Genomic DNA, 23,222 nt, shown 5'->3' with positions numbered 1-23,222 from the left:
AATGAAGTTAAAAAGTATGACCACAGTAAAAACAGATATAAGACAGGTGTCTGCAGTAAGATATTTTACCCACAGCAATTTTTCCATATGGGGATATATCTATAAGGTGCACAAGATCACGTACTGCCCTAATACTGCCTCATATGCTTCAGTTCTAATTAACAACCCTGCAACTTCCGGGACTGCGGCGCACTGGACCGGAAGCGGAGGCCGCGTCACATCCGGTCTGGCAGCTCACCCCAGGTGCGCATGTCCGCCAAACAACCATTGCCATAAACGAAAATAATATGTGTATATGTGTATATAAAAAAGTGGAAAATAGTGAGACATGATTATAATTGAAATATCGTGATTAAAAAAGATAATTAATTATATAGTGATGAGTGAAATAGTGAACGTGTAGAATATATGACTATATACAAAAACGGAAAACCACGCAAAAAAACAAAAAACGCATGATGACATCAATCATGTGCACATGACATTAATGTTAGATCCTTTGTAATCAGGCTTTTTTATGTATATAATGGTCTGGTAGTATTTCCATGCAAGTCTCAGCGTTATAGATACTATACTTACTATTGGCCGAATAAAGTCCCGTGACCTAGCACTCCCAGGCGTGCGCACTGGGGCAGTTGCTGACGTCGTCGTCGCATCCCGTGCCAGACCGGATGTGACGCGGCCTCCGCTTCCGGTCCAGTGCGCCGCAGTCCCGGAAGGTGCAGGGTTGTTAATTAGAACTGAAGCATATTTAAGGGGGGTGAGATCAGAAGTAGGCAGTTCCCAGAGGAAGCGTGCAATAGCGAAACGTACGTAGGAACGGCTTGTGTGGTGTCGGATAATATGAGTAGGTGCAATAAGCTCTATATGTTATAATGGCCATTTGGTTTTGGCTGCCTATATGTTGAATGAAACTGAGGCAGTATTAGGGCAGTACGTGATCTTGTGCACCTTATAGATATATCCCCATATGGAAAAATTGCTGTGGGTAAAATACCTTACTGCAGACACCTGTCTTATATCTGTTTTTACTGTGGTCATACTTTTTAACTTGGTACCTATCATATGTAATAAAAATTCCTTGTATTTTTATGAACTAAGCCCATTTTTTCCTTTTTCTATTGTATACGATTTTAAGGTGTAAGCAGAACTGCAACTGCTAACTCTAAATTTAAAACAACCCTATACCTGGGTTGTGACTTGTCTCCATAGAGCAAACTGAATGTACCAACTCACCACGTTAAGGTGCCCTCAGAGAGTTGGACCAACACTAACAATGGCCTCTATCGGACTACAAGTCTCTATATCTGGGCATGTAAGAGCAACTAAACTGTGTAACACACCTACAGGAGCTGGGTGAAGTGCATGGCTATAAAGGAGGGAGCCACACCCCCCACATGTGAAACATAGTAATTACAGCCTGCACATTTATTCTAACACTTGTTCACACTATGCAGTTTGCACACAGCCATGGCTAGCAGTAAATCAAAAACAGAAAATTGCTGCAACAAAGCGCAAGTGCCATAAGCAAAAAAAAAAATAATTATATTTTTAAAAAATGTTTCAAAAATGTCCTTAAAAACTAAAATGTCATATGGCACTTGCACTTTGTTGCAGCAATTTTCTGTTTTTGATTTACTGCTAGCCATGGCTGTGTGCAAACTGCATAGTGTGAACAAGTGTTAGAATAAATGTGCAGGCTGTAATTACTTTGTTTTGTCAACATCAAAATTTGATCTTATCATTTTGGCGCCCTTGGACAGTGACCCGATGATCACTTGCAAACCAGAACACAGAGACGGGAAATGGTGATTCAACAGTCATCGGACGCACAGATATATCTGGCCAGGTAAGAAAAATGTTTTTTTTCTTATGTACTTTCTGTGCCTCAGGGGAGCGGATCTAATGAGATTCCCGTCACACCTGCGTTCTCTATATGTCTGTAATGCCGAGTCTAATTTGTTAGACAAAGAACTCTGTAACCCAGGATAGGACAAGGTTAAAGTGCTGCATTGCCGTCGCAAACTGTGGTGTGATTGAGATAAGCTGTTGCTGTATTTATGCTGAATTAAGGAAAGCGATTGCCGAACTTATTCACTTCTACGTCCCTACGGGGAGGCTGTGATTATTGCTTAACCCTTGTAATACAGCATGGCATCGAGAACAGCTGCAAGGTCACAGACAGCAGGCACATAGACTCTCTGTATGAACGGGTTCCGGAAGTGAAAACAATCTGTTCGGTGACCGGTGGAAATAGTACTTGTATTAATTCCACTCCTTGCTTGTGCCCTGTCGATTGGGTACAAGATGTAGGCGCCATGGATCAGTAGACCCGTGGATTATTCTGGCAGCTTAGGAGGACGGCAAAGAGGGAAGGCATCCCGCCACAAGCAGGAGCCTACTATAAGACCTAGATAGGTCTGGACAATCTCCAATAAGCTACCTAGGGCTGGGTGCGAGAATGGGACAGATGTTCACTAAAAAGAGGAACTCATCATCTTTATGGGAGGGCTATGGGAAATTGAATAGCTAAGATATAGTTAGCGACGGGCATGAGAAGATGCAGTACAAAACCTAGAACAGATCTTTAGGAGGTTTGATATGAAGGCAGATACATGCCTTAGCCCCACCAGCCTCTGGCTCTCTGACCAATACCTGGGAAATCCCTCACACTCCTGTGCACACTTATTTTTGCCTTGTGGGTAAGTAACCAGACCTACATGTAACATGCGGGGCAAATGGGTCCTTGGAATTTCCAGGAACCTTAGGGGTTGATCGAAGTACTATCCCTAGTGGGGTAGAAGACGCTTAGACAACTAAGGGGGAATCAAGGATTAGAGTTCTAAGAGGGGGGTGGGGGGGGGGGTGGAGTAGATAGATGAGAGCCAGAGGGTCAGACAGAAGGAAAACATTCAGGATAATGGGTGGGAAGCACAGGTCCAGCTGGGTGGACATGTGCCTGTGACCAACAAAATCTAGATAAGACAAAATATTGTAGTGTGTGTGGCAGACCCAAGCCACATCATTATGTTACACCATTGTACCCAGTTTATATCTGTATACAAACTCCAGACCCTGCAAAAAGCCAACCTACCTCCAATGGTGGCGTATAGACCCTTTGTTCTGCAGGAATCTTCCCCTTGGTCAGCTGTTGAAGTAATTACTTTGATTTAAAGTGCCCCTGACCTGATAGTAGTGATACCTTTGTGGAGGTGGGCAGCCTAACCTCAAATAGTGTATATTGCCATATAAGTGGAGATGGACGAGGAGAACAGTCCAGCTAATTGCTAAATATAGTACCGAGAGAGCTGAAGAGGTTAATGAATATGCTGGAAGGGTGTTAGCAGCAGACAATGATTTGGCATATTAACAGCCTCACAAGAGTTTTTTGTTATTTGTTTTGTTTTTTGTACAAGGTCATCAACCAGCTCTGCGGGCTGCAGTAACACAAGCAATGCCGGGTGGAGAATCTAAGTTGGTAGAGATTATCTTTTTAGCGGCTACAAAGGGAGTAACAGATCACATGCAAGCAGAGGGGGGGGGGGGGGGGGGGGGAAATCAGCTGTTAATGTCCTCCCCTACACTATATACTGTTGTATTGAAGCATGTGTTCCCCCTCAGAAGTGGTTATATTACATGTTACAAAATGTTGATAATTTTCTGTTGTCCCGATCATAAAACATATACTTATTTATGTACGCCACTCTTTTGTATACGTCATAAACGGCCCCCAAAGATGGCGACAGAGAGCCAAACACTCGCCCATACCATCCACGTCTGTATTATAATTGTGACATTTAAAAGCCACGCCCCTATATCTAATTATTACTTCTGGTCCAGTGGCCATTTTAGATTCGGGAATTTGTGCCCCAGCTCCACCTTCTTCACTAGTGTCACTGAGGGGGCGGGCACAGGACTCACCGATAAAGTTTAACAACTGTGTTGCACATTTATTAGTGAATCTTATTACCTGATGGTTAGGAAAGTTAGACAAAGGTTTGTTCAAAGGAAAAGCAATGAGACCGTTTGAAAGAGCCGGGTCTAGTAGACCTATTAGTGTTGTACATAAGTGTCAGGAGGAGTCCGAGAGAAAATGCACGTTTTATTAGGAATGTCAAAAGAAAAGTGATAATTGGTAAAGATCAAACGCAGAATTTTGTGCACTTATTAAGAACCCGATGGTATAAGAGCCCGTAGTAACTTACTACTGTAATATATATATATTTCTATGTAACTTTATATAAAAAGTCTTTAGATATATTTATCCCAATATATTGTAAGCAGATTTTCTTTAAGTGTGTGTCACCAACGTATGATAATTTAATTACAAGATTTTCTAAGAAGTTTTCACTCTTGTATTTTACTGCTCAAGGTTAGAAGTGAGGCCCAGAGCATTCTGCCAGGCTTACTGATAAGAGCCGCGTATTGAAGGAATTTCAGCTAATTTAGTTAAATTATTATTATTATTTTTTTTAGGGATAACAGTTTTGTGATGATTATAACAAACTATACACTAAATACACTAAGCCTGTGGAGAAACAAAGTTATTATGTAGTAAAGGATTACATTTAAGCATTAGGAATTGAGAATTTATAGAGTAGTAATCATCCTAAAACACATTGATATCATAATGTTAATAAAAAGGTGTATAGTTTTATACTTGGCTATGCCACTTTATACCTATAGGCCAAGTTTAAAAGGGGGGGGGGGGAGAGAGGAGAGAGGAATTAATGAATTTTTTTAAACACCGTATAAACTTTTAATTTTTAAAGATGTTTATTGTGGGGTTTTTTTGTTACCTTTAGTGTTTGATATTTTAAATCTGAAAGATGAAAGTGTAATTGAAAGCCCAAATATTAATGAAAGTTTTAAGTTATCATTGTAGATTATCCCTGATTACAAAGATGGATGACAAGACCCAAGGATATATGGTGACCGCCATGCAAAATGACGTACCACTAAAAGAAACCACCCTGTCCAAGGTGTGGGACATGAAAGATGGTTGAGGGTACAAACCCACTTGACGTATTTGCTGCGTGAATCAGTCCTAAAAATAAGCAGGCAAAACGCAGGTTGGCTTTATACAATTGTTCTGCGTTAAAATACGCAGTTGCGTATTTTTGAAGCGTGAAGCTTGTTGTTAGCAAAGCATCAGTTGTTAACAACCTGTGCGAAAAACGCATGTAGCTTCACGCTTCAAAAATACGCAATTGCGTATTTTAACGCAGAACAATTGTATAAAGCCAACCTGCGTTTTGCCTGCTTATTTTTAAGACTGATTCACGCAGCAAATACGTCAAGTGGGTTTGTACCCTGAAGGTAACTGTGCAGATGTCTAAATGAAACCCACCATTATGGGTTAACTGGCAAATTAGAGATTTTGTTGGCTCCCTGGGCTTACCAATAAAAAACAAAACAAAACCTGTTCAAAGAAGAAAAGTGGCCCTTAGAGTGGGTGGCTAATGCAACGTTCAAGTTCACATAGTCAACACCAGAGACGGATGATGAATGAAGCTGCCGATGCTGTGGTTTCTGTGCTCTTCCTAAGGTAACCGTACATAGTGTACAGGTGGAGGGGGGAGATGTTTCCGGTCTCTTCCTAAGGTAACCGTACATAGTGTACAGGTGGAGGGGGAGATGTTTCCGGTCTCTTCCTGAGGTAACCGTACATAGTATACAGGTGGAGGGGGAGATGTTTCCGGTCTCTTCCTGAGGTAACCGTACATAGTGTACAGCTGGATGGGGAGATGTTTCCGGTCTCTTCCTGAGGTAACCGTACATAGTATACAGGGGGATGGGGAGATGTTTCCGGTCTCTTCCTGAGGTAACCGTACATAGTGTACAGGTGGAGGGGGAGATGTTTCCGGTCTCTTCCTGAGGTAACCGTACATAGTGTACAGGTGGATGGGGAGATGTTTCCGGTCTCTTCCTGAGGTAACCGTACATAGTATACAGGTGGAGGAGGAGATGTTTCCGGTCTCTTCCTGAGGTAACCGTACATAGTGTACAGGTGGAGGGGGAGATGTTTCCGGTCTCTTCCTGAGGTAACCGTACATAGTGTACAGGTGGAGGGGGAGATGTTTCCGGTCTCTTCCTGAGGTAACCGTACATAGTGTACAGGTGGATGGGGAGATGTTTCCGGTCTCTTCCTGAGGTAACCGTACATAGTATACAGGTGGAGGAGGAGATGTTTCCGGTCTCTTCCTGAGGTAACCGTACATAGTGTACAGGTGGAGGGGGAGATGTTTCCGGTCTCTTCCTGAGGTAACCGTACATAGTGTACAGGTGGATGGGGAGATGTTTTCGGTCTCTTCCTGAGGTAACCGTACATAGTGTACAGGTGGAGGGGGAGATGTTTCCGGTCTCTTCCTGAGGTAACCGTACATAGTATACAGGTGGATGGGGAGAGGTTTCCGGTCTCTTCCTGAGGTAACCGTACATAGTGTACAGGGGGATGGGGAGATGTTTCCGGTCTCTTCCTGAGGTAACCGTACATAGTGTACAGCTGGATGGGGAGATGTGTCCGGTCTCTTCCTGAGGTAACCGTACATAGTGTACAGGGGGATGGGGAGATGTTTCCAGTCTCTTCCTGAGGTAACCGTACATAGTATACAGGTGGAGGGGGAGATGTTTCCTGTCTCTTCCTGAGGTAACCGTACATAGTATACAGGTGGATGGGGAAATGTTTCCGGTCTCTTCCTGAGGTAACCGTACATAGTATACAGGTGGAGGGGGAGATGTTTCCGGTCTCTTCCTGAGGTAACCGTACATAGTATACAGGGGGATGGGGAGATGTTTCCGGTCTCTTCCTGAGGTAACCGTACATAGTATACAGGTGGATGGGGAAATGTTTCCGGTCTCTTCCTGAGGTAACCGTACATAGTATACAGGTGGATGGGGAGAGGTTTCCGGTCTCTTCCTGAGGTAACCGTACATAGTATACAGGTGGATGGAGAAATGTTTCCGGTCTCTTCCTGAGGTAACCGTACATAGTATACAGGTGGAGGGGGAGATGTTTCCGGTCTCTTCCTGAGGTAACCGTACATAGTGTACAGGTGGATGGGGAGAAGTTTTCACCAGAGCCCGCCGCAAGGCGGGATGGACTTGCTGCGGCAGGCGACCCCCAGGTCGCTACCCCTGGCTTAGTTGCTAGTGACAGCAGGCGAGGCGTGGCAGGAGCAGTAGGCAGATGAGTAGGCGTAACCGCAGGTGGCAGGCAGTGCTCAGGAACAATGGGTAAGCAGCGGACAGGGACTAGGGACCAGCACAGCAGACAGGGACTAGGAACAAGGACTGGGGTCAGGAACAACAGGGAGCTGGGCCAAACGCTACGGGAAGCATGTAGAGGCTCCAACACGAGGGACAGGGCATGCTGGGATTTATAGGGAGTGATTGGTGCAACTTTCAAATAGGGGCGGACTGGCCCTTTAAATCTGAGACAGCCAGCACAGACGGAGACAGGAGCCCCCCGGGGCCGAACAGGTAGCAGCGCCGGGTCCCTGCACATGGACCCCAGCGGCTGCATGGGGCGGAGAGAGGTCATGGCGGCGGCCCGGAGCACGGGCCGCCGCCGCGACAGTACCCCCCCTTTGGCCTCCCCCTCTTTCTTGCCTGCAGGAATCTCTTGATGAGATCTTGGTCCAGGATGTTAGTCTCGGGTTCCCAGGACCTCTCCTCAGGACCAAATCCTCTCCAGTCCACTAGGAAGAACAGTCTTCCTCTGACAGTTTTCATGGCCAGAATGGCTTTAACAATGTAGATGTCGTCAGAGACGGCTTGTAGAGCAGTGAACAAAGACTTATTGGAGAATCGGTTGAGGATCACTGGCTTTAAGAGGGAAACATGGAAGGCGTTCAAAATCCGCATAGTAGGGGGTAGACGGAGTTTGTAGGAGACTGGGTTGATGCGTTTTATCACCGAGAAAGGACCGAGGAATCAAGGACCCAACTTGTAGCTGGGAATCTTGATTCGGACATATTTGGCCGAGAGCCAGACTTTGTCACCTGGGTGAAAATTTGTGGCAGGTCTTCTTCTCTTATCCGCCTGTTCCTTCATGCGGTCAGATGCCTTGAGCAAAGATTGTCGATTCTGTTCCCAGATCGACTGCAGGTCAGACAACAATTCCTCCACGGCTGGGACCTCGGAGGATGGAGAACGAGGGTGACGCCCATAGACCACATAGAAGGGTGACTTGCCTGTGGAACTCGAGTCCAGATAGTTGTAGGAGAACTCTGCCCATGGAAGCAGACTGGACCAGTTGTCCTGGCGAGCAGAGACGAAGTGTCGTAGATAATTGCCAAGGACTTGATTGACCCTTTCCACTTGCCCGTTGGTCTGGGGATGATAGGCTGATGAGAAGTCCAGCTTCACTTGGAGTTGAGAACAGAGAGCACGCCAGAATCTGGAGACGAATTGTGAGCCTCTGTCAAAGAGGAAGACCATGTAGGCGGAAGATATGCTGAAAGAACAACTGGGCAAGCGAGGAGCGGATGGTAGTCCAGGAAGAGCCACAAAGTGGGACATTTTGGAGAAGCGGTCCGTAACAACCCAAATGACAGTGTTACCCGCAGATGGAGGCAAGTCTGTGACAAAGTCCATGCCTATATGGCACCAGGGACGGTCTGGAACTGGCAAGGGCTGAAGTAGGCCGGCAGGTTTTAGACGGGAGGACTTGTTCCTGGCACAGATGGTACAGGAAGCCACAAAGTCCTTGACATCTTGGAGTAGGCTGGGCCACCAGTAGTGGCGGGAGATCAGTTGCCCGGTCTTTTGAACTCCCGGATGCCCGGCCACCACAGAGGAATGACCCCACTTCAAAATTCGTCTTCGAAGTGCAAGGCGCACATAGGTCTTTCCGGGAGGCAGGCAATCTCTGAAGAGTAGATGAGGCGACTGGCACTAGGCAATCTGGAGGTATAATGTGGCGAGGGGATTCCTCTTGCCCCATAACATCAGATGCTCAGGACAGTGCATCGGCTTTCACGTTCTTCTCAGCCGGGCGGAAATGAATTACGAAGTTGAATCGTGAGAAGAAGAGCGACCACCTGGCCTGCCGGGGATTGAGGCGTTGGGCCGATTGGAGGTAGAGAAGGTTCTTGTGGTCCGTGTATATGTTGACCAGATGCCTAGCCCCCTCTAGAAGATGACGCCACTCCTCCAGTGCCAATTTAATCGCCAAGAGTTCTCGGTCACCAATAGTATAGTTCCTCTCGGCAGGGGAGAAAGTCCTTGAGAAGAACCCACAGGTTCTGGTCTTGCCCAATGTATCCCTTTGCGAGAGGACGGCTCCAGCGCCCACTGAAGATGCGTCAACCTCAAGCGCAAACTGCTTGGTGTCATCCGGTCGGACTAGAGCAGAAGCAAAGGCTGACTTTAGGCTAGTGAAGGCTTGCTCGGCCTCAGCTGGCCAATGCCTGGGATCCGCCTTCTTCTTAGTGAGAGCCACGATGGGTGCGACCAGGGTAGAGAAATGTGGGATGAACTGCCGTTAGTAGTTGGCAAATCCTAGGAGGCGTTGGATAGCTCTGAGTCCCACAGGACGTGGCCACTGGAGAACAGCTGAGAGTTTGGCTGGATCCATTTGTAGACCCCGGTCGGAGACAATATACCCAAGAAACGGAAGGCTGCGCTGATGGAAAACACACTTCTCTAGCTTGGCGTACAAAGGATTGGCCCGTAGTCTTCGTAGGACCTGACATACTTGTGTCACGTGAGTCTGCTGGTCAGGTGAGAAGACCAAAATGTCGTCAAGATAGACAATGACGCAAACATAGAGGAGGTCACGGAATATGTTGTTGACGAATTCCTGGAAAACCGCATTGCATAGGCCGAATGGCATGACCAGGTATTCGTAGTGCCCATCTCTGGTGTTAAAAGCGGTCTTCCATTCGTCTCCTTCACGAATACCTATTAAATTGTACGCTCCCCTGAGGTCCAGCTTAGAGAAGATCTTGGCTCCACAGAGACGAGCGAATAGTTCGGGGATAAGCGGAAGAGGATATCGGTTCTTGACTGTCACCTTATTTAGGCCCCTGTAGTCTATGCATGGGCGGAGAGAACTGTCCCTCTTCTGCACAAAGAAGAATCCTGCGCCAACAGGGGACGTGGATTTGCAGATGAAACCCTTCTGTAGGTTCTCCCGGATGTAGGAGGACATGGCCTCAGTCTTGGGTATGGAGAGAGGGTACACCCGACCTCGTGGAGGAGAAGTTCCAGGAAGGAGGTCTATGGGACAATCATATGTCCGGTGAGGGGGTAGAGAGTCAGCCTCTTTGGCAGAAAAGACGTCAGCCAAGTCTTGGTATTCTGCCGGTAGGCCGGGTATAGGCTTGATGAAGTCAGGTAACGTCATAGAGCACTTGGGCTGAGGAGGCTTCAGACACCGGTTAGGACAGTCCAGACCCCAACTGAGAATCTCCCCGGTTCTCCAGTCTAGCTTAGGGGTATGTAATTGCAGCCAAGTGAGGCCCAGCAGGATGTCGGAAGAGGAATGGCGCAAGACATAGAAGGAGATCTTCTCCTGATGTAAGGCGCCCACCTGGAGGACTAGAGGTGCAGTCTGGTAGTGTACAGCTTCGGTAAGAGTCTCGCCCGTGACCGAAGAGATAGACAGGGATCGGGCTAGCTGGGTCACGGGTAGCCGCCATCTTTGGACCATTGTGGCTGCAATGAAACTGCCTGCATATCCAGAGTCGATGAAGGCAGTAGTCTGGTGCGTTTGTCCTGAGGGTGTCTGGATGGGGACTGGCAGAGACAACCTTGGAGAGGTAGCATTCACACCTAGGGAGGCCTCTCCTACTGGACCTAGGTGCGAGCGTTTCCCGGACGCTGAGGACGTTGGGGACATCTTTGCCGGAAGTGATCAGAGCCACCACAATAGAGAGAGATTCAGCTCCAGTCGGCAAGCTCTCTCATCAGAGGTCAGGCGAGCTTGTTCTACCTGCATCGGAACTTCAGGAGTTAACTGGGGTACTGGCGTGACTGGATTCTGGAAAACCGGTGCCAGCCGGTGATGGCGACGAGGCAGGCTTAGTCGCCGTTCTTGCCGGACCTCCTCCTCTCTCTCGGAAAACCGGTTGTCGACTCTGGTAGCCAGTAGGATGAGATCGTTCAAGGAGGTAGGAAGATCTCTGGCGGAGAGCACGTCTTTTACCCGACTGGACAGGCCCTTCTTGAAGGTGGCTATTCGAGCGGCCTCATTCCAGTCTAATTCTGCTGCCAGGGTGCGGAACTGGATGGCGTAGTCGCCAACGGTGGAACTCCCTTGAGAGAGATTGAGGAGCTGTCTCAGCCGAAGACGCACGGGCAGGTTCCTCAAAGACGGAGCGAAACCCGGCCAGGAAGGTTCGGAGATTGGCAGCAGCAGGGTCATCTCGGTCCCAGAGAGGCGTGGCCCAAGCCAGAGCTCTACCCTCCAGTAGGCTGATGATGAAAGCCACTTTAGAGCGCTCGGTGGAAAACTGACTACTTAAAAGTTCAATGTGCATGGTGCATTGAGTCAGGAATCCTCTGCACAACTTGGGATCGCCTCCGTATTTACTCAGGAGAGCCAGTCGAAGTCTCGAAGGAGCTGCAGGAGGTGGAGAGCACTGGGCTGTAGTATGATGCTGTAAGGCGGCGGTCAGTTGTTGAATCTGCTGCGACTGTTGCTGGATCTGTTGCGCCTGTTGGGCGACCACTTGGGCTACGTCACGGATATCAGGCACCTCGCCGGGATCCATGGTTGGAGCCTACTGTAACACCTGGAGTCGTGGATCCACTGAACCGTCACTAGCGATGGTAGTAACCGCACCAGGGAGTGGAGTCTAAGGGGCCGCTGGTTTTCACCAGAGCCCGCCGCAAGGCGGGATGGACTTGCTGCGGCAGGCGACCCCCAGTTCGCTACCCCTGGCTTGGTTGCTAGTGACAGCAGGCGAGGCGTGGCAGGAGGAGTAGGCAGATGATAGTGCAGGCAGAGGTCTGTAGGCGTAACTGCAGGTGGCAGGCAGTGCTCAGGAACAATGGGTAAGCAGCGGACAGGGACTAGGGACCGGGACAGCGGACAGGGACTGGGGTCAGGAACAACAGGGAGCTGGGCCAAACGCTATGGGAAGCATGTAGAGGCTCCAACACGAGAGACAGGGCATGCTGGGATTTATAGGGAGTGATGGGGCGGAGTGATTCCAATTAGGGGCGGACTGGCCCTTTAAATCTGAGACAGCCGGCGCGCGCGCGCGCGCCCTAGGAGGCGGAGACGCGCGCGCCGTCCAGCATAGACGGAGACAGGAGCGGGGCGAGGTAAGGCGCCCCCCGGGGCCGAACAGGTAGCAGCACCAGGTCCCTGCACATGGACCCCGGCGGCTGCATGGGGCGGAGAGAGGTCGCGGCGGCGGCCCGGAGCACGGGACGCCGCCGCGGCCGTGACAGTGTACAGGTGGATGGGGAGATGTTTCTGGTCTCTTCCTGAGGTAACCGTACATAGTGTACAGGTGGAGGGGGAGATGTTTCTGGTCTCTTCCTGAGGTAACAATAGATAGTATACAGGTGGATGGGGAGATGTTTCCGGTCTCTTCCTGAGGTAACCGTACATAGTGTACAGGTGGAGGGGGAGATGTTTCCGGTCTCTTCCTGAGGTAACCGTACATAGTATACAGGTGGAGGGGGAGATGTTTCCGGTCTCTTCCTGAGGTAACAGTACATAGTGTACAGGTGGATGGGGAGATGTTTCCGGTCTCTTCCTGAGGTAACCGTACATAGTGTACAGGTGGGGGGGGGGGGGGGGAGATGTTTCCGGTCTCTTCCTGAGGTAATCGTACATAGTATACAGAAGGATGGGGAGAGGTTTCCGGTCTCTTCCTGAGGTAACCGTACATAGTATACAGGGGGATGGGGAGATGTTTCCGGTCTCTTCCTGAGGTAACCGTACATAGTATACAGGTGGATGGGGAGATGTTTCCGGTCTCTTCCTGAGGTAACCGTACATAGTGTACAGGTGGAGGGGGAGATGTTTCCGGTCTCTTCCTGAGGTAACCGTACATAGTATACAGGGGGATGGGGAGATGTTTCCGGTCTCTTCCTGAGGTAACCGTACATAGTGTACAGGTGGATGGGGAGATGTTTCCGGTCTCTTCCTGAGGTAACCGTACATAGTGTACAGGTGGATGGGGAGATGTTTCCGGTCTCTTCCTGAGGTAACCGTACATAGTATACAGGGGGTTGGGGAGATGTGGATCTGTTTGTTTTTAAGTCTTTTTCAGAGACGAGCAGCGACAAGCTGTGAGACCAGCGGATGGAGAGGAGGTACGGGGTGAAGATGGCATCCGGAGAGTAAGTAAGTAACTGTGTTTGCCGGCAGCCTTGTATCTCACTGTGAGTTATTGGACTAAACCAGGAGAAGGAAGCCATGTGTAATGTGGTGTAGTATCCTCACATTGGGCGGCCCAGGGGTCAAGAAATATAGCAAAGAGGGTTGTGTACGGCTGTATTATCTACACCTGTCATAACTTACTTTAAGTAACAGTGTAAAGTGCCTGTCTGCATAGTCTGTCATCTTCCTGCCTGTTCCAGGGAATGTAAGTGGACGTCATCCACCTATATAGGTATGTCCTTACAGGTGGTATATATATATATATATATATATATATATATATATATATATATATATATATATATATATATATGTGTGTCCTGTCAGTCAAAAGATAGGTTTAACCCCTTAAGGACAGAGCCTGAAATGGCCTTAATGACAGAGACAAATTTTATGAATATGACCAGTGTCACTTTAGTCATTAATACCTTCGGGATGCTTTTACCTATCCGGCTGATTCTGAGATTGTTTTCTCGTGACATATTGTACTTTACATTTCTGGTAAATTGGAGTCGATACTCATAACAAATCTTTATGAAAAAAACCCAAATAATGTGAAAAAATGTGAAAAAATGCATTTTTCCAACTTTGAAACTTTTTTGCGTATACAGAAAGTGGTTATACCACATAAATTATATATTAAATAGCATTAGCAACATGTCTACTTTATGTTGGCGGCATTTATTAAACTATTTTTCATTTTTTTTACACAATAGGGAGCTTAAAACATTAGCAGCAAATTTCCAAATTTTCAGTAAAATTTCAAAATCAGATATTTTTAGGGACCTGTTCAGGTTTAAAGTGTATTTGAGGGGCCTGTATGTTAGAAAGCCCCACAAAGCACCCCATTTCAGAAACTGCACCCCCCAAACTCTGCAAAAGCACATCCAGAAAGTGTTTTACCCCTTTAGGGGAGTCACAGAAATAAAAGCTAAGTGTGTAAGGAATTTGAAAATTTTAATTTTCTGTGCAGAAATTTTATTGTAATCCAATATTTTTCATAATTATAAACCTATTACCAGAGAAATGCACCCCAATAATTATTGCCCCGTTTCTGCAGTTTATAGAAATACCCCATATGTGGCCCTATTGCGCTATTTGACGCAACCACAAGCCTCAGATATAAGGGAGCGCCTAGTGAATTTCAACGCCTCCGTTATATTTGGTCATTTTTGACTGTACCACTTCAGGTTGGCAGAGGCTCTGGGGTGTCAAAACCTAAAAAACACCCCTAAAGGGACACCATTCAGAAAACTACACCCCTCAAGGAATGTAACAAGGGGTGCGGTGAGCATCTGGACCCCACAGGTGCTTCACAGATTTTCCGAACAATATGGCGTGAAAAAAGAAAAATTTATTTTTTACACTAAAACGTTGTTCTAGCCTTCAATTTTTCATTTTCTTAAAGGGATAAGAGGAAAAAAAAGACAAAAAATGTGTAGCGCAGTTTCTCCCGAGTACAGAAATACCCCACATGTGGCGATAAAGTGCCAAGGGGGCGCAGGACGAGCCTCCAAAGGGAAGGAGCGCCAATTGGCTTTTGGAAGCTGAATTTCACTGAAAAGGATTTCAAGGGCCATGTCGCATTTACAGAGCCCTCGTGCTGCCAAGACACTGGAAACCCCCCACAAGTGATTCCATTCTGGAAACTACACCCCTCAAGGAATCTAACAAGGGGGGCAGTGAGCATATGGACCCCACTGGTGACGGGCACAAATGTGGAACAATGTGACGTGAAAGGGAAAAATTTCATTTTTTCACTTTCATGGCACAAATGTGCCCGTCATCAAGGGGTCCATATCCTCTTTTCCCCCCCTGTTAGATTCCTTGAGGGGTGCAGTTTCCAGAATGGGGTCACTTGTGGGGGGTTTCCAGTGTTTTGGCAGCACGAGGGCTCTGTAAATGCGACATGGCGTTCATCATCCATTCTAGCCAAATCCAACCTCCAAAATCCAAATGGCGCTCCTTCCCTTCGGAGGCTTGCCCTGCGCCCACATGGCGCTTTATGTCCACATGTGGGGTATTTACGGACTCGGGGGAAATTGCTCTACACATATTGTGTGTTTTTTTCTCTTTTAACCCCTTGTGAAAATGATAAATTCAAGGCTAAACCAACATTATAGTGTAAAAAATGTAATATTTCATTTTCACGCCACATTGTTCCACATTTGTGCCCGTCACCAGTGGGGTCCATATGCTCACTACACCCCTTGTTACATTCCTTGAGGGGTGTAGTTTCCATAATGGGGTCACTTGTGGGGGGTTTCAACTGTCTTGGCAACACAGAGGCCTTTTGAATGCAACATGGCCCCTCAAAATCCATTCCATCCAAATCCAGCCTTCAAAAACGAAATGGTGCTCCTTCCCTTCGGAGGCTTACCCTGCACCCGTATGGTGCTTTATGTCCACATGTGGGGTATTTACGGACTCGGGGGAAATTGCGCTACACATTTTGTTTTTTTTTCTCCTCTTTTAACCCCTTGTGAAAATGATATATTCAAGGCTAAACCAACATTATAGTGTAAAAAATGTAATATTTCATTTTTACGCCACATTGTTCCACATTTGTGTCCGTCACCAGTGGGGTCCATATGCTCACTACACCCCTTGTTACATTCCTTGAGGGGTGTAGTTTCCATAATAGGGTCACTTGTGGGGGGTTTCAACTGTCTTGGCAACACAGGGGCCTTTTGAATGCAACATGGCCCCTCGAAATCCATTCCATCCAAATCCAGCCTTCAAAAACCAAATGGCGCTTCTTCCCTTCGGAGGCTTACCCTGCACCCGCATGGCGCTTTATGTCCACATGTGGGGTATTTCCGTACTCAGGGGAAATTGCTCTACACATTAAATGTTTTTTTTTATCTTTTAACCCCTTGTGAAAATGAAAAAACATGACAAGATTAATAATTTAGAGTAAAAATTTTACAAAAATTACACTAAATGTTGGTCTAGCCTTGATTTTTTTCCATTTCCACAAGGGGTTAAAAAAGAAAATGAACACAAAACGTGTAGGGTAGTGTCCCCTGAGTACGAAAATACCCCACATGTGGGCATAATGTGCCATATGGGCACAGGGCAAGTCACCAAAGGGACAGAGCGCCATTTAGAGGCTGGAATGGAGGATGGAGGCCATGTCGCAATTACAAAGCTCCTGTGCTGCCAGGACAGTAGAAACCCCCGACAAGTGACCCCATTCTGGAAACTACACCCCATAAGGAATCTAACAAGGGGTGCAGTGAGCATATGGACCCCACTGGTGACGGGCACTTACGTAGAACATGTGCCGAGAAAATAAAAAATACAATTTTTTTCACTTTCACGTCCCAAATGTGGCCGTCACCAGGGGGCCATATCCCCGCTGCCCCCCTTGTTAGATTCCTTATGGGGTGTAGTTTCCAGAATGGGGTCACTTGTGGGGGGTTTCTACTGTCCTGGCCGCACAGAGGCTTTGTAATTGCATCATGGCAAGTCTCTAATGGGAATGGCGGCCATACCTACTTAGCTGGGGAAAAGGGACCATTCTAATTTATTTGGGGGTATTAGGGCAATTATTAGTTTATAAGGTTGGAAATGACAGGTGTCCATCAAACTCAACCTGTGTTGATCCAGAGGAAGGCAAAAAATCCTCGTGAGGCAGACGACAGTAGCCTCATCACAGGGGAAAAATTCCTTCCCGACTCCATAATGGCGATCAGAATAATCCCTGGATCAACGTGACCCCTGAAATAGGAATAAGGGACAGAATTTAGATAATGTAGAACCCCAGTGACGTGTGGTGCGCCTTGGAGCGATCCAGTATGCAGAGGCCGGGGGGATCAGGACAGGTGTCACACTGGAAAATGGTGTCCTTCCTGATCCCCCTGTTACCCCACACTCTGCACTTCTTCTGGGGTCTCCTGTTCTCCAGTGTGGGGGACGTCACCTGGAAAATGTTGTCCTGGTGCGATACGGGGTCCTTCATATCCAGAAGCGTTGGGTCCGCTCCATGGCTGCTAAATATTAGGGCGCTATTACTACTTCTGATATGTTCGGATCGTGCCGCAAGCTACAGGGCAGCGAGGGACCGTAAGAGGGGGTGCTGGTATAAAAGTTATCCCCGTACAGGTGGTGACCTTTATCCAGCAGTGGGAAGATCAGTTCCCGGACGATCTTCCCACTAACTCCGAGGATGGGTGGGGGGGAGGGGGCATCTGGGGGCTGGATTCGGGTGTCCCTTCCTACATACACTCTAAGGGTACATGCACACTGCGGAATCGCGACAGATAACCCTTCGTGCATTCCACAGCTGGCACCCGCCGGCGGACTGATGCAGGCGCACGTCTCCGTCCGTGTCATAGACTCCATTCTATGCACGGGCGGATTCCGCTCTCCGTCCAACGTGTTCATTCTTTGGATGGACGACGGATTCCGCCCGTGCATAGATTGGAGTCTATGACACGGGTAGAGACATGCGCCCGCATTAGTCCGCCGGCGGGTGCCAGCTGCGGAATGCACAAAGGGTTATCCTTCGCCATTCCGCAGTTTGCACGTACCCGAAATCTGTAAGTGTACCCTGAGGTACACTCACAGAGTTTGTAGAATTTCACGCCATACCGTCATCTCTTATTGGGACGGTGCTGGCAGAAAAGACGTGTCTGGGGGGCAGCGTACGCTATGCTACCCCCAGACACGTCACTGGATGATGAGGATGAATGGAGGAAAGAAGGATCCCCCCCATTCATCCTCACTGGCTGTTTCGGTGTCGGAGGTAATAATAACGTATCCCTCTGACGCCGAAAACACCCTGGGGGCCATCTTTATACGGGGATTGGTATATGGGGTATGTAGTGGTGTAGTGTCAAACTTTATTCAATGTAGTGTGGTGTAATGTAGTGTTTTTTACGTGATTTTTTACAGTAAGTATAAAAAAAAAACCTACGCCAACAAAGGAGTTGCTGATAAATGGCGCACTTATGTGCGGCACTTATAAGCAGACCGTGGCAGTAGGATATAGAAAAAAAACACCCTACGCCAAAAAGGAGGAGTTGCTGATTAGCAGCGCACTTTCGTGCGATGCTGATCAACACTCAGCGGCGATAGGGTGCGGAAAATAGAAAAAAAAAAATTTGGAAAAAAAAAAACCCCTTTTTCTACATTCTGAATATCCCTGTAGCTGCTGATAAGTGTATTACACATATCAGCCGCTAGGGGGCAGCAGAGCGCAAAATCCGGAAAATGACGAGGCTGGAGCCGAAAATAGCCGAAAGAAGACGACGGGGACCGCCGGAAAGACCCGAAGACCGAACGGAATGACGGAGGACGCCGCGAACCCGGAAGACGCCGATCAGGAGCCCGGGACAGGTGAGTAATGTACAAATACCTGCTCTGGACCCCTCGGCTACCTAGCTGAGGGGTCCAGGGCAGGTATTTACTATATTGTGGGACTCTGATCGCCGTGCCACCGGCCCGATCGCCGTGAACGGCCGGCCGGCCGTTCACGGCGATCGGGCCGGTGGCACGGCGATCACCATTACTTTTTACAGTAATGGCGGTCGGTGCCGTCCTCGGACAGCACCGACCGCCATTTTTTTCCGGGTCATCGGGTCACCGATGACCCGGAAAGGTTCCGATCGCCGCTATTGGCTGATCTGAATTGATCAGCCTATAGCGGCGATCGTAAGCACGGGGGTGTTAACCACCCCCCGTGCCGTGAAGCTATGATGGCCTGCTATGATTTATAGCAGGCCATCTTCCCCGACCGCTGTGTGTGAACACGCAGCGATCGGGGAAACATCGGGCGTACCCATACGCCCGTTTGCGTTAAAGCCCAGGCAACGGGGGCGTATGGGTACGCCCGATGTCGTTAAGGGGTTAAGGATCCATACCTATGTTACTAACCATTACAAAAAGATCATATGGTGTATATATATAAGTTTGAAACCTTAGATGTATAGTATATACTTTGCTGTTATTTCTATGGTGGTTATTTTACGTATAATATTTAATGATCTCAGTGAAACGAGACAATTCAGTAGGATCCAAATATTGTATGGGTAATAAGCGCCCAGTTACTTCATATTATTGGTCTATATATTATACTATATGATTATGTACAGGAAGAGATGTGACCATGTGACCAGTCATTAGACCTGTGTGATCTAATCATAGAGATGTTTTCTAGGTACAAAATGAAGTAAAAAAAGACTAAAAAGATCCCGTACTGAAGATTGTGAATTCACTAATTGGTTATTATAAGTAAATCTAGTGGTTACATAGTAGGTCACATTGTAGAGATGTTATTACTTTTGTCTGTTTTGCAGTTTATGGTTTATGCAGGGCACCTGGCATACTCGGGCAAGTGCCGGGGCCCCCGACACTTGCCCAAGCAGTGAGACAGACGCCCGCCGCATCACCGACCTCGGGGGAGCGAGTGCTGCCGACCCCAAGTCCGGGGGAGGGCTGGAGGGGCTGGGGAAGGACCTGCCGTGTTTGCTGCACTGGGGAAGGACCTGTGGTGACGTCATAAGGGGGCGGGACTGAGAATGGGAGAGGCTGCATATGGATGAAGGACCTGTGGTGACGTCATAAGGGGGCGGGGCTGAGAACGGGAGAGGACCTGTGATCATTGTCATGTGACATGAGGAGGCGGGGCTCACTAATACCTTCCCTCTGTATGCTGTGAGTTTTAGTCCTTCTCTTATATCTCCTTCTGTAATGGCCTCTGATCTCCCATAATAACAGGCTGTCCATGCTGGGAGTTGTAGTTCTCCTCATATCTCCTCCTGTAATGGCCTCTGATCTCCCATAATAACAGGCTGTCCATGGTGGGAGTTGTAGTCCTCTTATATCTCCTGTAATGGCCTCTGATCTCCCATAATAACAGGCTGTCCATGCTGGGAGTTGTAGTACTCCTCTTAAATCTCCTCCTGTAATGTCCTTTGATATCCCATAATAACAGGCTGGGCACGCTGTAGTCCTATTATATCTCCTCCTGTAATGTCCTCTGATATCCCATAACAGGCTGGACATGCTGGGAGTTGTAGTTCCCCCTGGTATACCTCATGTAATGTCTCTTATTGTAACTCCATTCTAGCCTGCTCTATGGTGAAGAAGCTAGAATACAGACTCCAGGGGGAGGACCTCCTATTTATGCATGATACTGATTTATTTGTTGGTCAAAATGTTTGTGTATTTTCTTTCGCGTGAAACCTCGAAAGAGGAGAAGAACCGTCTGGCTATTCACCAACTCCAGTGATCCCAGTCCAAGCTTCACAGATGTCAAATGGAGGACTGATAAGGCCAGGGGATGGGATTTTACCTACTTCCACCGTACAAGTATGACTACACCTATATATAAACCCTCTGAATTAGAAAGGAAAGGAATGCTGGCAGCAGGCCAATGAGCACAGCTCCCTGAACTTATCATTGCAGTCACAATATAGAAGCGAGAGAGACACACCGATATATAAACAATTTATGGTAAACAACACATTTTGCCAGCCTGACTGCGCAGGACAGGAAACTGCTACCATTTATGGACTAACCTGTCAGAGTGTGACATGTGTCTTGTGACTTGAAACCCCGCCTGTATTGAATGTTTATGTAATTCATGTGAATACACTGCGCATGAGTAGTACTGCCCCATATTCTGTCTAAAAAAGTTAACACAAATTAATAATGGGGGCGCTTCCCAAACTAACATTACTGATACGTACATCAGCTGTTTGTGATTTAAGGCTACAAACCCACTTGGCGGGTCTGCAGCGAGTCCCCTTGCTGCGTATTTGCAGCGAGACTCGCTGCAGATCCCGGCCCTATACTTTTAAGGGCAGACAAACACGCAGCAGGGATGTACATCCCTGCTGCGAGTTTGTCTGCAGCCCACCCCAATAACTCCGCCGGAGCTGATAGTTCACCTGATCCCAGCTCCGGCGGTTCCCTATGTCTTCAGCAAGCCGGAGCGGGGACCAGGTGAAGTATATGCTCCAGCCAGCCGCCCGCAGCCCAGGCCGCCCGATCGCCCCCCCCCCCCCCCTGCAGCCCCGGCCGCACGATCGCCCCCGGAAGCACCGATCGCCCCCCTGCAGGGGGGGGGGGGGGCGTGCAAGCGATCGGTGCTGCGGTGGGGAGATCGTGCAGCCTGGGCTGCGGGAGATGTTAAAGGGGCTGCGGGCAGCTGGCTGGAGCATATACTTCACCTGGTCCCCGCTTGCTGAAGACATCGGGAACCGCCGGAGCCGGGATCAGGTAAAGTATCAGCTCTGGCGGGGTTAATGGGGTGGGCTGCAGACAAACTCGCAGCAGGGATGTACATCCCTGCTGCGTGTTTGTCTGCCATTAAAAGTATAGGGCCGGGGACTCGCTGCAGACCCGCCAAGGTGTAAGCAGAACTGCAGCTGCTAACTCTAAATCTGAAACCATCCTATACCTAGGTTGTGACTTGTCTCCATAGAGTCAGGTCAACATCAAAAGTTGATCTTATGACTCAGCAGTACGAGGCACCATTGCTGCAGGTTCCTACAGAAATGTAGGCGGAGCTTCCATTGTTTCCCCCTCTCCCGTCCTTGCTTTATAAGAATTGACCCTCCCCCTGGCGATGTTACATTTGGGGGGGTGATTGGCATGGATTACAGCGCTGGACCAAGGGGGCTGAAAGGCAGTCTTGGCGACACTGTCCACCAACAATTCAAAGCATTTTAACGCATGAAAGGCCACACATCCCAACCTAACAGGGGTACCAGGATCATCACCCATTCCAGCGGAGGCCTGAGCCGTCATCTGCTCCCCCGACACTATCTCACACTCCCGCCTCGGCTGCTGACTAAGCAGACTTCATGCATCATGAGCCTGCTCGGACCAGGAAGTGGCAGGGGTCCCGGGGACGGAGTGGCAGGATGTTGCCACCAGCACTGGAGCGCAGGAGGTAAGAGCATGTTTTTGTTTTTTTATCCTCCCCAGCATTCGTCTGGCTGGACTTTTCCTTTAATGGCAAATAACGGCCGCTATTTCAATACAGCAGCAATTATTTGCCGTTAAATGACGGCTATCCACTCAACTTCAACAGTGTGAACATAGCCTTTCTACGTTTTCAATCCACTCCTGATTTTGGTTGCAAAATACTGAGCAAAAATACTGAAAACATAGCCCAACAGTGCTTTAGTTTACCCATCCGTGCTCCGGCCTGCTTCTGTGGCTCCCGGAAGTCCTGCTCAGCCAATCACGGCGCTGTCTCCCTGCTCCCACTGATTGGCTGAGCAGGACGTCAGGGAGCCGGAAGCCACAGAAGCAGGCCGGAGCGCGGACGGGTAAAGTATTAAATGGGCAGCGGTGGGTTAAGGGGGACTGGGCTTTACTTAGCGCAGTGAAATGTAAAAATCCCCCGTGCATGTGAACCCATCCTAAAGCTAAAGCTTTGGCTGTCCGGGCACGATGGGAATTGTAGTTTTGCAACAGCTGAAGGGCCTGAGTTTTGAGGTATCCCCGGGGAGGGGGTGGAATCTGAAGCCGGGGGTCACTTACCTCCTCGGTTCCAGCGGCGGCTCCTGGATCGCGCCGCCCCGTACCCGTCCCGCGGCCGCTTCCTGGTTAGAGCTGCTTGAGACGTGACGTACAACCAACAAATGTGAATAGGATCCTATCCACTGGGTCCACGTGTGATCATTTAGGCCGCTCCTCAGCCAACATAACAGTCCGAAGTAAAAAGTATTGAACACACACAACAACGGTTTCTTTTAACTGCTTAAAGGTGTAGTGCGGCGGTAAACAATTATTGACAGAATAACACACATTACAAAGTTATACAACTTTGTAATGTATGTTATGTCTGTGAATGGCCCCCTTCCCTGTGTCCCACCACCCCAACCGTGTACCCAGAAGTGTGGTGCGCTATACATAC

At 48.4% G+C, this 23,222-nt stretch overlaps 1 protein-coding gene across 3 annotated transcripts in view; it reads right to left on the bottom strand.

Annotated features, from left to right (window-relative positions):
* LOC138794567 (zinc finger protein 271-like) overlaps nucleotides 1–23,222 on the bottom strand; it is a 53,458-nt gene that overhangs the window by 19,088 nt on the left and 11,148 nt on the right. The window lies entirely within an intron of this gene.

The sequence above is a fragment of the Dendropsophus ebraccatus genome, chromosome 6, assembly GCF_027789765.1.
Source record: "Dendropsophus ebraccatus isolate aDenEbr1 chromosome 6, aDenEbr1.pat, whole genome shotgun sequence".
In the NCBI taxonomy this organism is placed as follows: Eukaryota; Metazoa; Chordata; class Amphibia; order Anura; family Hylidae; genus Dendropsophus; species Dendropsophus ebraccatus.
The sequence above is the reverse complement of the archived record's forward strand: the minus strand, read 5'-3'. Positions and strand labels throughout refer to the sequence as shown.